Source organism: Panulirus ornatus, chromosome 56, assembly GCF_036320965.1.
Source record: "Panulirus ornatus isolate Po-2019 chromosome 56, ASM3632096v1, whole genome shotgun sequence".
NCBI classification, from domain to species: Eukaryota; Metazoa; Arthropoda; class Malacostraca; order Decapoda; family Palinuridae; genus Panulirus; species Panulirus ornatus.
Window position 1 is genome coordinate 32,447,665 of NC_092279.1, and position 16,190 is coordinate 32,463,854.

A 16,190-nucleotide genomic window follows, 5' to 3' on the forward strand; every position below is an offset into this window, starting at 1 on the left:
CCAGTCTCTCCTGGTACTTCCTCACACAAGTCTCCTTCTCAAGCTCACTTACTCTCACCACTCTCTTCACCCCAACATTCGCTCCTCTTTTCTGAAAACCTCTACAAATCTTCACTTTCGCCTCCGCAAGATAATGATCAGACATCCCTCCAGTTGCACCTCTCAGCACATTTACATCCAAAAGTCTCTCTTTCGTGCGCCTATCAATTAACACGTAATCCAATAACGCTCTCTGGCCATCTCTCCTACTTACATACGTATACTTATGTATATCTCGCTTTTTAAACGAGGTATTCCCAATCACCAGTTCGTTTTCAGCACATAAATCTACAAGCTCCTTCCCATTTCCATTTACAACACTGAACACCCCATGTATACCAATTATTCCCTCAACTGCCACATTACTCCCCTTTGCATTCAAATCACCCATCACTATAATCCAATCTCGTGCATCAAAACCACTAACACACTCATTCAGCTGCTCCCAAAACACTTGCCTCTCATGATCTTTCTTCTCATGCCCAGGTGCATATGCACCAATAATCACCCATCTCTCTCCATCAACTTTCAGTTTTACCCATATCAATCTAGAGTTTACTTTCTTACACTCTATCACATACTTCCACCACTCCTGTTTCAGGAGTAGTGCTACTCCTTCCCTTGCTCTTGTCCTCTCACTAACTCCTGACTTTACTCCCAAGACATTCCCAAACCACTCTTCCCCTTTACCCTTGGGCTTTGTTTCACTCAGAGCCAAAACATCCAGGCTTCTCTCCTCAAACATACTACCTATCTCTCCTTTTTTCTCATCTTGGTTACATCCACACACATTTAGACACCCCAATCTGAGCCTTTGAGGAGGATGAGCACTCCCCGTGTGACTGCTTCTTCTGTTTCCCCTTTTAGAAAGTCAGAATACAAGGAGGGGAGGGTTTCTAGCCCCCCGCTCCCGTCCCCTTTAGTCGCCTTCTACGACACATAAGGAATGCGTGGGAAGTATTCTTTCTTCCCTATCCCCAGGGATAACATATCAACATATACCTACATATACATACACATATGCAGACATTACATACATACATGTTTATACTTGCTTGCCTTCATCCATTCCTGTCACTAACCCGCCCCACGGGAAAAGAGCATTGCTATCCCCTGCTTCAATGAGGTAATGCCAGGAAAACAGGCAAAAAAGGCCACATTCATTCACACTCACTCTCCATCTGTCATGTGTGATCCACTGGAACCTTAGCTCCCTATCCACATCCAGGCACCACAGATCCTTCCATGGTTTACCCCAGATGTTTCTCATGCCCTGGTTCAGTCCATTGACAGCACATCAACCCCAATTCACTCTATTCCTTGCACGCCTCTCACCCTCCTGCATGGTCAGGCCCCGATTGCTCAAAATCATTTTCACTCCATCTTTCCACCTCCAATTTGATTACATGCTTCACCTTGTTCCCTCCACCTCTGACACATATAGCCTCTTTGTCCATCTTTCCTCAGTCATTTTCTCCATATGTCCAAACCATTTCAACACACCCTCTTCTGCTCTCTCAAACATATTCTTTTTAGTTCCACACATCTCTCTTACCCTTTCATTACTTACTCGATCAAACCTTCTCACACCACATATTGTCCTCAAACATCTCATTTCCAACACATCCACCCTCCTCCGTACAACCATATCTGTAGCCCATGCCTCACAGTCATATAGCATATTTGGAATGACTATTCCTTCAAACATATCCATTTTTGCTCTATGAGATAAAGATCTCTCTCCTTCCACACATTCTTCATCGCTCCCAGAATTTTCGTCACCTCCCCCACCCTGTGGCTCACTTCCACTTCCATGGTTCCATCCATTGCTAAGCCCACTCCCAGGTATCTAAAACACTTCACTTCCTCCAACCTTTCTCCAGTAATGTACATCACGGTTAAATTGTCTCTCAACCCAACTGAAACTAATACCTTGCTCTTATTCACATTTACTCTCAACCTTCTTCTTTCACTCACCTAACCAAACTCAGTCGCCAACTTCTGCAGTTTCTCACCTGAATCGGCCACTAGCCTGTATCATCAGCGAACAAGGGTAAGTGGGAAGAGTGGTTTAGGAATGTCTTGGGAGTAAAGTTGGGCTGGCGAGAGGACAAGAGCAAAGGAAGGAGTAGCAGTATTCCTGAATTTGGAGTTGTGGGAGTATGTGATAAGACTGTAAGAAAGTAAACTCTAGATTGATATGGGTAAATCTGAAAGCGGATGGAGAGAGGTGGGTGATTATTGGTGTCTATGCACCTGGTCATGAGAAGATCATGAGAGGCAAGTGTTTTGGGAGCAGCTTTCATGCACGAGACCGGGTTATAGTGACGGGTGATTTGAATGCAAAGGTGAGTAATGTTGCAGTTGAGGGTATAATTGGTGTACATGGGGTGTTCAGTGTTATAATGGAAATGGTGAAGAGCTTGTGGATTTGTGTGCTGAAAAAGGACTGGTGATTGGGAATACCTGGTTTAAAAAGAGAGATATACATAAGTGTATGCATGTGAGCGGGAGGGATGGGCCAGAGACTGCTATTGGATTACATGTTAATTGATAGGTGTGTGAGAGAATCTTTTGGATGTTAAAGTGCTGAGAGGGGCAGCTGGAGGGATGTCTGATCATTATCTTGTGGAGGCAAAAGTAAAGATTTGTTGAGGTTTTCAGAAAAGAAGAGAGAATGTTAGGGAGAAGAGAGTGGTGAGAGTAAGTGAGCTTGGATAGGAGACATGTGTGAGGAAGTACCAGGATGGAGATTGAGTTCAGAAAAGCAAAAGGTGAGAGCAGATGACATAAGGGAAGTGGGGATGTATGTTGGGAAGCAGTGATGGCTTGAGCAAAAGATGCTTGTGGCATAAGAAAGTTCGAAGGTGGGTAGATTAGGAAGGGTAGTGAGTGGTGGGATGAAGTATGATTGTCAGTGAAAGAATGAAAAGATGTTTTGGAAGGAGGTAAATAAAGTACGAAAGACAAGAGAACAAATGGGAACATCAGTAAAGGGATTAATGGGAAGGTAATAACAAGTATTGGTGAAGTGAGGAGATTGAGTGACTATTTATAAGGTTTGTTGAATGTGTTTGATGATAGAGTGGCAGATAAAGGGTGTTTTGGTCGAGGTGGTGTGCAAAATGAGAGGGTCAGGGAGAATGGTTTGGTAAAAAGAGAAGAGGTAGTGAAAGCTTTGTGGAAGTTGAAAGCCAGAAAGGTGGCAGGTTTGGATGGTATTGCAGTGGAATCTATCGAAATAGGTGGTAACTGTATTGTTGACTGGTTGATAAGGATATTCATTGTATGTATGGTTCATGGTGAAGTGCCTGAGGATTGGTGGAATGCATGCATAGTGCCATTGTACAAAGGCAAAGGGGATAAAGGTGAGTGTTCAAATTACAGAGGTATAAGTTTGTTGAGGGTTCCTGGGAAATTATATGGGGGGGCATTGATTGAGAGGGTAACGGCATGTACAGAGCATTAGATTGGGGAAGGGCAGTATGGTTTTAGAAGTGGAAGAGGATGTGTAGATCAGGTGTTTGCTTTGAAGAATGTATGTGAGAAATACTTAGAAAAACTAATGGATTTGTTTGTAGCATTTATAGATCTGGAGAAGGCATATGATAGAGTTGATAGAGATGCTCTGTGGAAGGCATTAAGAGTACATGGTGTGGGAAGTAAGTTTCTTGAAACAGTGAAAACTTTTTATCACTGATGTAAGGCATGTGTACAAGTAGGAAGAGAGGAAGGTGATTGGTTCCCAGTGAATGTCAGTTTGCAGAAGGGGCACGTGATGTCTCCATGGATGTTTGATTAGTTTATGGATGGGGTTGTTAGGGAGGTGAATGCAAAGTTTTGGAGAGAGGGGCAAGTATGCAGTCTGTTGTGGATGAGAGGGCTTGGGAGTGAGTCAGTTGTTGTTCGCCAGTGGATGATTCGGGTCTGAAACTGCAGAAGCTGGTTGATAGAGATGCTCTGTGGAAGGCATTAAGAGTACATGGTGTGGGAAGTAAGTTTCTTGAAACAGTGAAAACTTTTTATCACTGATGTAAGGCATGTGTACAAGTAGGAAGAGAGGAAGGTGATTGGTTCCCAGTGAATGTCAGTTTGCAGAAGGGGCACATGATGTCTCCATGGATGTTTGATTAGTTTATGGATGGGGTTGTTAGGGAGGTGAATGCAAAGTTTTGGAGAGAGGGGCAAGTATGCAGTCTGTTGTGGATGAGAGGGCTTGGGAGTGAGTCAGTTGTTGTTCGCCAGTGGATGATTCGGGTCTGAAACTGCAGAAGCTGGTGACTGAGTTTGATAAAGTGTGTGAAAGAAGAAAGCTGAGAGTAAGTGTGAATAAGAGCAAGGTTATTAGGTTCAGTAGGGTTGAGGGACAAGTTAATTGGGAGGTAAGTTTGAATGGAGAAAAACTGGACAAAGTGAAGCGTTTTAGATATCTGGGAGTGGATTTGGCAGTGGATGGAACCATGGAAGCGGAAGTGAGTCACAGGGTTGGGGAGGGGGCAAAGGTTCTGGGAGCATTTGAAGAATGTGTGGAAGGCGAGAACGTTATCTCGGAGACCAAAAATGGGTATGTTTGAAAGAATAGTGGTTCCAACAATGTTATGTGGTTGCAAGGCGTGGGCTATAGATAGGGTTGTGCAGAGGAGGGTGGATGTGTTGGAAATGAAATGTTTGAGGACTATATGTGGTGAATTGTGGTTTGATCGAATAAGTAATGAAAGGGTAAGAGAGAAGTGTGGTGATAAAAAGAGTGTGGTTGAGAGAGCAGTAGAGGGTGTATTGAAATGGTTTGGCCACATGGAGAAAATGAGTGAGGAAAGATTGACAAAGAGGATATATGTGTCAGAGGTGGAGGGAATGAGGAGAAGTGGAAGACCAAATTGGAGGTGGAAGGATGGAGTAAAAAAGACTTTGAGTGATCAGGGCCTGAACATACAGGAGGGTGAAAAGCGTGCTAGGAATAGAATGAATTGAAATGATGTGGTATACCAGGGTCGACATGCTGTCATTGGATTGAACCAGGGCATGTGAAGTGTCTGAGGTAAACCATGGAAATTTTGTGGGGCCTGGATGTGGAAAGGGAGCTGTGGTTTCCGTGCATTTCTCATGACAGCTAGAGACTGAGTGGTTCCAACAATGTTATATGATTGCGAGGTGTGGGCTATAGATAGTGTTGTGCAGAGGAGGGTGGATGTGTTGGAAATGAAATGTTTGAGGACAATATGTGGTGCAAGGTGGTTTGATCAAATAAGTAATGAAAGGGTAAGAGAGAAGTGTGGTGATAAAAAAGAGTGTGGTTGAGAGAGCAGTAGAGGGTGTATTGAAATGGTTTGGCCACATGGAGAGAATGAGTGAGGAAAGATTGACAAAGAGGATATATGTGTCAGAGGTGGAGGGAATGAGAAGTGGAAGACAAAATTGGAGGTGGAAGGATGGAGTGAAAAAGACTTTGAGTGATCAGGGCCTGAACATACAGGAGGGTGAAAAGCATGCAAGGAATAGAGTGAATTGAAATGATGTGGTATACCAGGGTCGACGTGCTGTCATTGGATTGAACCAGGGCATGTGAAGTGTCTGAGGTAAACCATGGAAATTTTGTGGGGCCTGGATGTGGAAAGGGAGCTGTGGTTTCCGTGCATTTCTCATGACAGCTAGAGACTGAGTGGTTCCAACAATGTTATATGATTGCGAGGTGTGGGCTATAGATAGTGTTGTGCAGAGGAGGGTGGATGTGTTGGAAATGAAATGTTTGAGGACAATATGTGGTGCAAGGTGGTTTGATCAAATAAGTAATGAAAGGGTAAGAGAGAAGTGTGGTGATAAAAAAGAGTGTGGTTGAGAGAGCAGTAGAGGGTGTATTGAAATGGTTTGGCCACATGGAGAGAATGAGTGAGGAAAGATTGACAAAGAGGATATATGTGTCAGAGGTGGAGGGAATGAGGAGAAGTGGAAGACAAAATTGGAGGTGGAAGGATGGAGTGAAAAAGACTTTGAGTGATCAGGGCCTGAACATACAGGAGGGTGAAAAGCATGCAAGGAATAGAGTGAATTGAAATGATGTGGTATACCAGGGTCGACGTGCTGTCATTGGATTGAACCAGGGCATGTGAAGTGTCTGAGGTAAACCATGGAAATTTTTTGGTGCCTGGATGTGAAAAGGGAGCTGTGGTTTCTGTGCATTACTCATGACAGCTAGAGACTGAGTGTGAATGAATGTGGCCTTTGTTTTCTTTTCCTAGTGCTACTTCGTGCTCACACAGGGAGAAGGGTGCCATTTCATGTGTGGCGGGGTGGTGGTGGGAATGGATGAAGGTAGCATGTAAGAATATGTACATGTGTATATATGTATATGTCTGTGTGTGTGTATATGGATGTATACGTTGAAATGCATAGGCGTGTATATGTGCGTGGGTGGGCATTTATGTATATTCATATGTATGTGGGTTGATTGGGCCATTCTTTCGTCTGTTTGCTTGCACTGCCTTGTTAACGCAGAAGATAGCGACAAAGTATGATAAATATAAAGATATATTTATTCATTTATTATACTTTGTCGCTGTATCCCAAGAATAATCAACAAATTTATACCTCTGTAATTTGAACACTCACCTTTATCTCCTTTGCCTTTGTACAATGGCACTATGCATGCATTCCACCAATCCTCAGGCAATTCACCATGAGCCATACATACATTGAATATCCTCACCAACCAGTCAACAACACAGTCACCCCCTTTTTTTTAATAGATTCCACTAAAATACCATCTAAGCCTGCCACTTTGCCGGCTTTCATCTTCCGAAAGTTTTCACTACCTCTTCTCTGTTTACTAAACCATATATTTATTTATTTTATAATGTTTTGTTGCTCTCTCCTGCGTTAGCGAGGTAGCGCAAGGAAACATACGCAAGAATGGCCCAACCCACCCACATACATATATATATACATACATACAGAGCCATCTTGGGTAAGTTTGGTGATATGGAAGGAGATATAAGGGAGAGAGCAGTACAGGGTAGGAGAGTCATTGGGTCCCTTGATAGAATAATAGAGCATAGAAGTGAAGAAAGGATTAAGGGACAGCATAGTCCTCCCAACCTTGACCTATGCAGCCAAAACATGGACATGGAATGAGTCACAGAGGTCTAGAATCCAGGCTGTGGAAATGAGCTATTTGAGAGGAGTGTGTGATATGACTACATGGAATGAAGAAAGAAATGAGAGGGTATATGAGGGATATGGTATGGCAGGGAATGCATAGAGAATGAATTGTGGAATGGGAGAGTGGGTGATACGTGACATTTTGAGATGGTTTGCTTGTGTGGAAAGAATTCAAGAGGGGTAATTTACAAGGAGATTGCTTGATAGTACAATTAAAGGGTTTGATGAGAGAGGAAGAACACCTGTGACATGGGTAAACAGAGTGTAAGAGTACTGAAGAGAGAAATGGTGGTAGACTGCATGGAATGGTGTATTTGAGGGAGGCATGTAAGGACAGGGATAAGTTGAGATGATTTTGCTGTGGCCATCCCTTTGATGGGAATTCCCTCTGGGAATTCCCATTTGAGATGTAGACAGATGAATAGATAGTGTGAGAGGAAGACACCTGTGACATGGGGATATAAAGAGAAAGAGCACTGGAGGGAGAGAAATGGTAGAAGAATGTGTGGATGGTGTTTGCAAGAGAGACATGTAAGGACAGCCATAAATGGAGATTCTTTTGCCATGGTCACCCCTTGATAGGAGCTTCTGGAGGGATGTGGCATAAGAGATATAGATCGAAAAGTATACCTTGATCTTTTAATTGGGATCAAGGAGAGAGTGGGTGCTTATACTGCACGTAATGAGATATCAACACATTACCATGGTACACTCTTAAATGGTTTCTTTTCAGGGGTAATTTTACACTATTTACACTAAGCACATTACTATCTAGCTATCTGTTTATCTCCATTTCTAATGCCCATTCCCTTTGGGAACTTTCTCGAGGGGATGGCCACAACAAAAGTCTCTCTAACTGGTGAATTGTAGTGCTGCTTCTTAGCTGATAGTGCCTCACTTTTAACAGGCCACCGGCAGAGGGCAACTCTAGTGCAGTGTTTTCAGAGGTTTACACTGGCTACTAATACCTAATGTGTCTACCTGATGTTTCACCCTACTACTAATACATAATACTCCCAGCTAATGCACTTAACTATTACTTATACCTGATCTCTCAACCTAATGCTCCTGTCTAATGTTCTTATCTACTACTTCTATCTATTGCTTCTACCATTTTGCCAAAGGCAGGGCAAGTGCATAGCACTCATCACAGAAATATCGAGGAGTTAGAAAGAATGAGTTGTGTGAGTTAAGTATTGTCAAGTGTTATGTGTGACAAGGAGAGATTGCATGACTGTGGACAGTATGCCAAGAGTCCACTTGTGGGTGCAGAAAGAAAAACCAGTTTCCTTGGTTAGAGGGGTGCAGTATGACAACCGCTGAAGTGCTGGCTCACTCCACAACCATCACAGACCCTTCTGATACCCTGATGGGTAGTACAGATATTTTACCTCCCTGGTCAGTGGCTGCCTGCACTGCACATACATATTGTACATTTTTTTTTTCATACTATTCGCCATTTCCTGCATTAGCGAGGTAGCGTTAAGATCAGAGGACTGAGCCTTTGAGGGAATATCCTCACTTGGCCCCCTTCTCTGTTCCTTCTTTTGGAAAATTAAAAATGAGAGGGAGGATTTCCAGCCCCCTGCTCCCTCCCTTTAGTCGCCTTCTATGACACGCAGGGAATACATGGGAAGTATTCTTTCTCCCCTATCCCCAGAGATAAAATTTGTACATATTATGTACATATAGTTTACACTACATGTTAATAGGGATAGGGTTGAAAGAGCACTTCTCACATTTTCTCTGTGTGTTGTAAAAGGTGACTAAACAGAGTGTCATCCCTGTGGATAGGGAAGAAGGAATACTTCCAACATAATCCTTGCGTGTTGTAGAAAAGTGAGTAAAGAGGACAGGATTTGGGAATTGGAAACCCTCCATTCCTTATATTTTCATCCTCCTCAAAGGCTCAGATAGGGGATTCTTAATGGGTGAGGCTGCAACAAAGATGAAAATGAGAGATAGTATGTTTGAGGAGATAAACTTGGATATTCTATACCTGAGCAAAACGAAGCTAAGGGGGAAGAATGCATTAGGAATGTCTTAGGGGTGAAGTCAGAGGTTAATGTGAAGGCAAGAGTTAAGGAAGGGATATCTCTACTGCTGAAGGAGTCGTGGGAATGACTGAAAGAGTGTAAGGAGATAAGCCACAAACTAATGTGAAAGAAATGAATTTGGACTACAAAAAGTGGGTGATTATTAGTGCTTGTGCACATAGAAATGAGAAGATTAAGGCAGAGAAGTGAGAATTTTGGGAGGAGTTGAGTGGGTATTTCAGCAATTTTGAAGTGAGTGATTAGTGATGGATGATATTAATGCAAGGGTGGGTGATGTGGTAGTTGAGGGTATAGGAGAGGCCATGGGGTAACCATTGATATGAATGAAAATGCTGAACAGCTTGTGGAGCAAAGTGCTTCAAAGGGACTGGTGATTGAGAAGATGTGGTGTAAAAAGCAGAACATGAGTGTGTAGGTTAGATAGTCAGATTATATAATAACTGGTAGGCATGCATAAGAGACTCTTGGATGTGACTGTACTGAGAGGGGTAGATGGTGGGATGTCTGATTATTACTTGATGGATGTGAGGATAACGGTTGGTAGAGACTTTAGGAAAAATAGAAATGATATGACTGAGAAGAGGATGGTGAAAGTGACTGAGCTTGCAAAAGAGGCTTTTTTGAAGCAATACTAAGAGGGGCCGAGTATAGAAATGCAAAAGAAGAGAGTAAATGAAAGCAGTGCTTGCACATGGAAGAGAAGTATGTGGCATATGGAAGGTGGGAGGTGGTTAGATGAGAAAGGGCAGTGAGTAGTAGGATGAGGAAGTTACATTGCTAGTGAAAGGAGAAAGAGATATGTATGGGGATTATTTGCATGGGAGGAATGTAGTTGAATGGGAGATGTATAAGAGAAAGCAGCAGGAGGTCAAGAGGATGGGACAGGGGCTGAAAAAGAGGGAGAGGTAGAATATTTGTGTTCAAACAAAATTTAGGGATTTAGTAAGAGAATGTTTTAAGGAGATTAATAATGTGAGAAAGACATGAGAGCAAATGGGAACATTGGTGATGGAGGCAAATGGGGGAATGGTAACAGGCAAAGATGTGAAGAGGAGATAGATTAATTTGAAGAATTGTTAAATTTTTTCATTTATAGGGTAGCAGATGTGGAATGTTTTTAACATGGAGGTATTTATAGTGAGAGTTATGGCAAGTGGTTTGGTTCTTGAGAAGGGAAGTTGTGAAAGCCTTGCATATGATGAATTGTGGCAAAGTGGCTGGAGTGGATGGGATTGGAGCTGAATTTCTTAAGATGATTTTCAATGTGTGTGTATGGTTCATGATGAGGTGGCTGAGGATTAGCAGACAAAAAAGTGAATGATCTAATTACAGAGGTATGTTTGTTGAGTGTACATGGTAAGTTGTGTGAGAGTGGTGATTGAGAGGATAGTGGCATGCATAGAGCATCATATTGGGGAGGAACAATGGTTTCAGGAGTGGTGGAGGATGTTTGGATCAGATGTTGGCATTGAAGAATGTGCGAGAGAATTTCTTAGAGAAGGAGAAGGATTTTTATACGGCATTTATGGTTTTGGAGAAAATATATGTTAGGTTTGATTGAGATAGAGATACTTTGTAGAGAGTGTTATGAACATATATTATGTGGGAGTAAAACTACTAGAAGCATTGAAGGTTTGCTTCAAAAGAGTAAGGCAAGTGTGTGAGGAGGAGTGCAGGTGGAGGGGCTTCTGTAGCAGGGATGTGTGATGTTTAATGGCTGTTTAATCTGTTTTTGGATAGGGAGGTGAATGTAAGGGTCTTGGAGAGAGGGGCAAGTATGCAATCTGTCAGGGGTAAGGGGCTCAGTAGGTGAGCCTGTTAATGTTTGATAATGACATGGCACTGGTGGTAGATATGAGTGAGTAACTGTAGAAGCTGGTTTATGAGTTTAGGAGAGTGTGTAAAAGGAGAAAATTGAGAGTAAATATGTGAATAAAGATGATTAATTGTTTAGCATTGAAGAAAGGCTGGTAAATTGTTGTGTTAGTTTGAATGGAGATAACTTTGAGGAAATGGAGTGTTTTAGGTACCTGGAAGTGGACATGGAAGTAAATGAAACCATGGAAACTGAAGTGAGCCATAAGGTGGGTGTGGGGTGTAGGGTCCTAGGTGCAATGAGAATTGTTTGGAAATAGGTCACTGTTTGTGAGAGTTAAGATAGGTATGTTGATGGTTTAGTAGTGCTGATGGTGTTGTGTGGATGTGAAGTGTGGGCTCTATATTAAAAGGTCTGGAACAGGATAGATGTGTTGAAAATGATATGTCCGAGGGATATATGTGGTGTGAGGAGTATGATCATGTAAGAAATGATAGGGTAATAGAAGAACATAGTAAGAAGAGTATGTATGATAGTGCTGATATGGTTTGTGCATATGGAGAGAGTGAGTGAGAAAAGGATGAACTAAGAGATTACACCTGTCAGAAATAGAGGAAATGAGAAAAAAGGAGATACTAAGTTTTGTAAATTCCCATTCTAATGGACTGATTGTGGGAAAAGATAGTCTGTTAGAAGCCAAATTCTGTTGCATTCCAAATTTTCTAAAGAACATTAATAAATAGAATATCAACAATTGTAAGGGAAATCTACCATCTTCTTTCAAGGCTAGAGATGTTTAGGTAGGTAGTAGCAAAGACTACTATGAATCAGAGGAAAATAGCTTCAGGGTCAACTGGAGTGACTTGAATCACCTACTGGTCAGAATTTGCATTTGAGGCATGCTACTTTCCCTATCCTATGATGCTCAGTGATTTTCAGCTTTTCAGCAATTCAATGTGTTTCCTGGATTTATTTGCACTAACAACATAGGTAGTACTCTTGTCTGCCATGATTTCATCAAAAAGACTGGCTTTTGTTCCATAAAAAACACTGCAGTTACATGATAACATTACATCAAATTTGTTGTGTGAACTAAGTGAGCTTATTACTGACTGGCAGGCAGTGACCAAGCTGTTTTGTTTTTTCCTGAAATTTCTGTATAGATTATATTTGTAGATGTTATTGTACAAAAGATGATCTTGCACCATTAAATTATTTTAATTTTGAAGCAATGTGTATGTGTAAGGAGAGATTATACTAACAATGTGTATGTGTAAGGAGAGATTATTGTTAGTAGATTAAAAAAGTGCATGATGTGCAACTGGCTACCACATGTTTTTTTGACACTTAACATCCTGAATCATGGTAGGGAACTATTAGACTATTCATTTACATTCCAAACTAAGATTGATGGGCCCCTAACTTAGTTGAATCAAGTTGCTGCATTATGGACTTTTATGGATATATCTGTTAGATCCCAAAGTTAGTCTGGTGGGATCCAAAGCCAAATTCTGATACAATGATACTGCACCTGTCTGCCTTCCTACAAGTATGTACAACAAGATTTTGCCATGAGGGCAGGTTTGATGCAAAGTGCCCAACATACATCTTGCTTAATGAACAAAATTATTCCCTTTAGCTGCCAATGACATTGCATAATTATCACTTTGTAGTTCATGTGGGTTAACAGTAGTTTCAGGCACATGTGAAGTATTCTTTTAGATGTTGTTATATTTGTTCTAGGCGTGCTTTTTACCTCTCCAGTGAGTTGAAGTAGGAGATATGAAACAGGGAAACTACAGAAAGGTCTGTAGGGCATGGTTATGGATTGGGGGATATTGTTTCTTTGCATCATATATGACAGCTGGAGAGTGGATGTATGCTAGTAAGGCCATTCTTAATCTGTTTCTGGTGCTACTTCATCATTACAGAAAATGGTAAGGATGAAAAATTTTCATATTTCACCATTGCCCTTGTAGTGAGGTAGCACCAGGAAAAAAATGGAGATTGGTCTTTTTGCCTTACATCCACACTTTAGCTGTCATGTATAATTCCAAAATCAACATACTTTTCTTGGCTACACAAAGTCTGTAACATGATGGCAATCCTAAAACCATTTAAACCACCCATCTCCCCCTCCTCCTACTGCCCTATATCACATTTATCCTTATTATCCAGTTCTGTAAAAATGATCTATAATAGAATCAAGAAAATGTCCCACTATACACCAGACATTCTACCATTACACTACACACTGAGCTCCCATAACACATCATAGTTGGATTCACCCAACAACACCCCTCCCACAGAGTACTAGTGGCAGTGCACATCAACAAATCATTTGGCACTTTCCCGAAAACATCCAATACAAAAAATATTTGACATTACCCTCCACAACCATGAAAATTAGTGGATGGCCAACTTCATAGCCAGGCACCATGCCAGAGTCACAGTGGCTTCAACTCTAAAACACTTAAACTCTTCATTAGACTTCCCAAGGAGCAGGGCTTTCTCCAGCTCTTTTCCATTTCTTACTGCATGACCTCCTGTTACCTCAGGCAAACCTCAACATGAAGGTCTTACAAGTGCAGAGGAACTCACATCACATCACAACACCCTGACACTGCAGTAGCAATATTAATATGTCAGTTCATTGCATAACTGAAACATTGGCTCACCCAAAACAGAATGTCTGCATCTCAACTGAAATCTTTCGTCACTCTTTAACCTCGAACAGACTTGAATCCAGCTCGCAGCCTTCATTTACCTTGAATAGACAGTCTCTCCCACAGAGCAAAACAGCAACCATTCTCAGCGTAACATATGACATACGCATGATGTTCACTACCCAAATCAGCACAAAAGCAACACACAAACTAAATGCCTTCGGAACATAAACTTGCATCAGATTTGGACAAGGAATAGAATCTCTTAACATCCTACACAAACAATTTGTCACTTCACTTTAAATTATGCTTCACCTGCTTGGTCCTCCAACCTCTCAAAAGCAAATGTAACAGAGCTACAAGCCTCACAAAATAAAGCATGCAAAACTACCACTGGATTCTAGCACCCACAGACATTCAGCACCTCCACAATAAAACAAAGATACTCCTAATACTGTGCAACAGTTTCAGACCCCTCCCACTGCATAACTAGCCACAAACCCAAAATTAGAAATAAAAACCTTACCCCTGCCTCATACTTCAGTAACTGCTACTCACAGATTAGCCCCATTCCCAACAAATAGAACACTGACAAAACATATACACACTGAGATAACCCAGCAAGCTCTAAACAGCCAATCTCTCAACTCATTTTCAAACTGCATCCCACCAGACATACACCCTTTAGAAACCACATTTCCCAGACAAACACAAGTCTTACTCTCCTGCTTGCATGCTGGACATCACCCATCACTACAACTCTTTCAAACATCATTTCAACATATACTGAAAACCTTTGTGCATACCATGCAACTACCATGAAGAATACACTGAGCACTTACTAGCCAATTCTCCTGCTCTGTCTGCACATACATCACAACACTAAATTTATGACATGTGATTCGAACTGATGGATGTGACCAGTTTCCTGATTACTGCAGGAGACTTATAAAAATAGAAAGGACCCCTGTAGTAGGAATGTAAGATATTAATCATTTCTTTCTTCCATGGCCTTATTCATTAACATCCATTCTTTAGGTATCTTGTGTAACACACTGAAATCACATTCTCTTATCCACAACCAGGCCCCACATGACCTTTCCATGATTTCTTCCAGCTGCTTCATATACCCTGGTTTACTTTATTGACAGCACATCGACCCCTGTATACCACATTGCTTCAGTTCACTTTATTCTGTGCACACCTTTTACCTTCCTGCACGATCAGGCTTTGATTACTCAAAATCTTGTTCACTTCATCCTTCCATCTTCAGTTTGATTACCCCCTTCTCCACTTCATTTCTGAGACACATATCCTCTTTATTAGCCTCACTTCACACATTCTCTCTATATGTCCAAACTATTTCAGCACACCCTTTTCAGCTCTCTCAACCTTACTCTCTTACCCAATCATTAATAACTCAATGAATCCTCTTCACCCCACATATTGTCCTCATACATCTCATTTCCAACACATTCACCCTCTTCCATACATTCTCATCCACTTCCCATGCCAGGACAACTATATCTTCAAACACACCCATTTTCACCCTCCCAGGTAGACATCTCTTTCCAGACATTTCTCAGTGCTTTCCGAAATTTCACTCTGTATCAAACTCTATCACTTACCTCCGCTTTTGTCCTTGGTTCTATTTGCAATCATTCCATCCCGAGGTATATAAAACATCCCACTTTCTCTAAGTTTTCATTGAAAGTCACACCCCCAACTAACCTGTTATTTTGCTCTGCTGAATATTCACGTTTACTCATGCCTTTCTCCTTTCACCTGTTTTCCTAAAAATCAGATACTAGCTTCTGCTCTTTCTTACTTACATTTGCCACCAGCAGTGGGTCATAAGCAAAGAACAGCTAACTCACTTCCCCCCCAATTCAGACTGCATACCTGCCCCTTTCTCCAAGGCAGTTATATTACCTCGCTCACCACGTGATCCATGAACAAATCAAACAAGCATGGTAACATCACTCACCCCTGCCACAGACCCACTATTACATGGAACTACTCCCTCTCCTCTCTACTTACTCACACACAGATCTTAGTTTCCTTTTAAAAACTCCTGACTGGTTCTTATAGCTTTCTTTTCACCCCATATATTCATAACACCTTGCACAAAGCATCTATCTCTACCTTATCATATACATTTTCCAGATCCATAAATGCAACATACAGATCCTTCTCTTTTCTAAGTATTTCTCACACATTCTTCAAAGCATACACTGGATCCACATATCTTTTACCATTCCTACATCACATTGTTTCCTACTAGCCTGATGCTCTTTGCAGGCTGCCACCCTCTAAATCACCACTCTAGCATGCATATACACTTTACAAGTTTATGCCTTTGTAATTCGAACACTCACATTTTTTCCCTTTGCCTTTATACAGTGGCACTGTATATGCATTCTACCAATCCTCAGGCACCTCACCACAATTCATACT

The 16,190-nt window shown here is 41.5% G+C and overlaps 1 protein-coding gene across 2 annotated transcripts in view; it reads left to right on the forward strand.

Annotated features, from left to right (window-relative positions):
- The window catches only part of crb (cell polarity complex component crumbs), a 642,968-nt gene that overhangs the window by 572,944 nt on the left and 53,834 nt on the right, over nucleotides 1-16,190 (forward strand). The gene's annotated exons all lie outside the window — the stretch shown is intronic.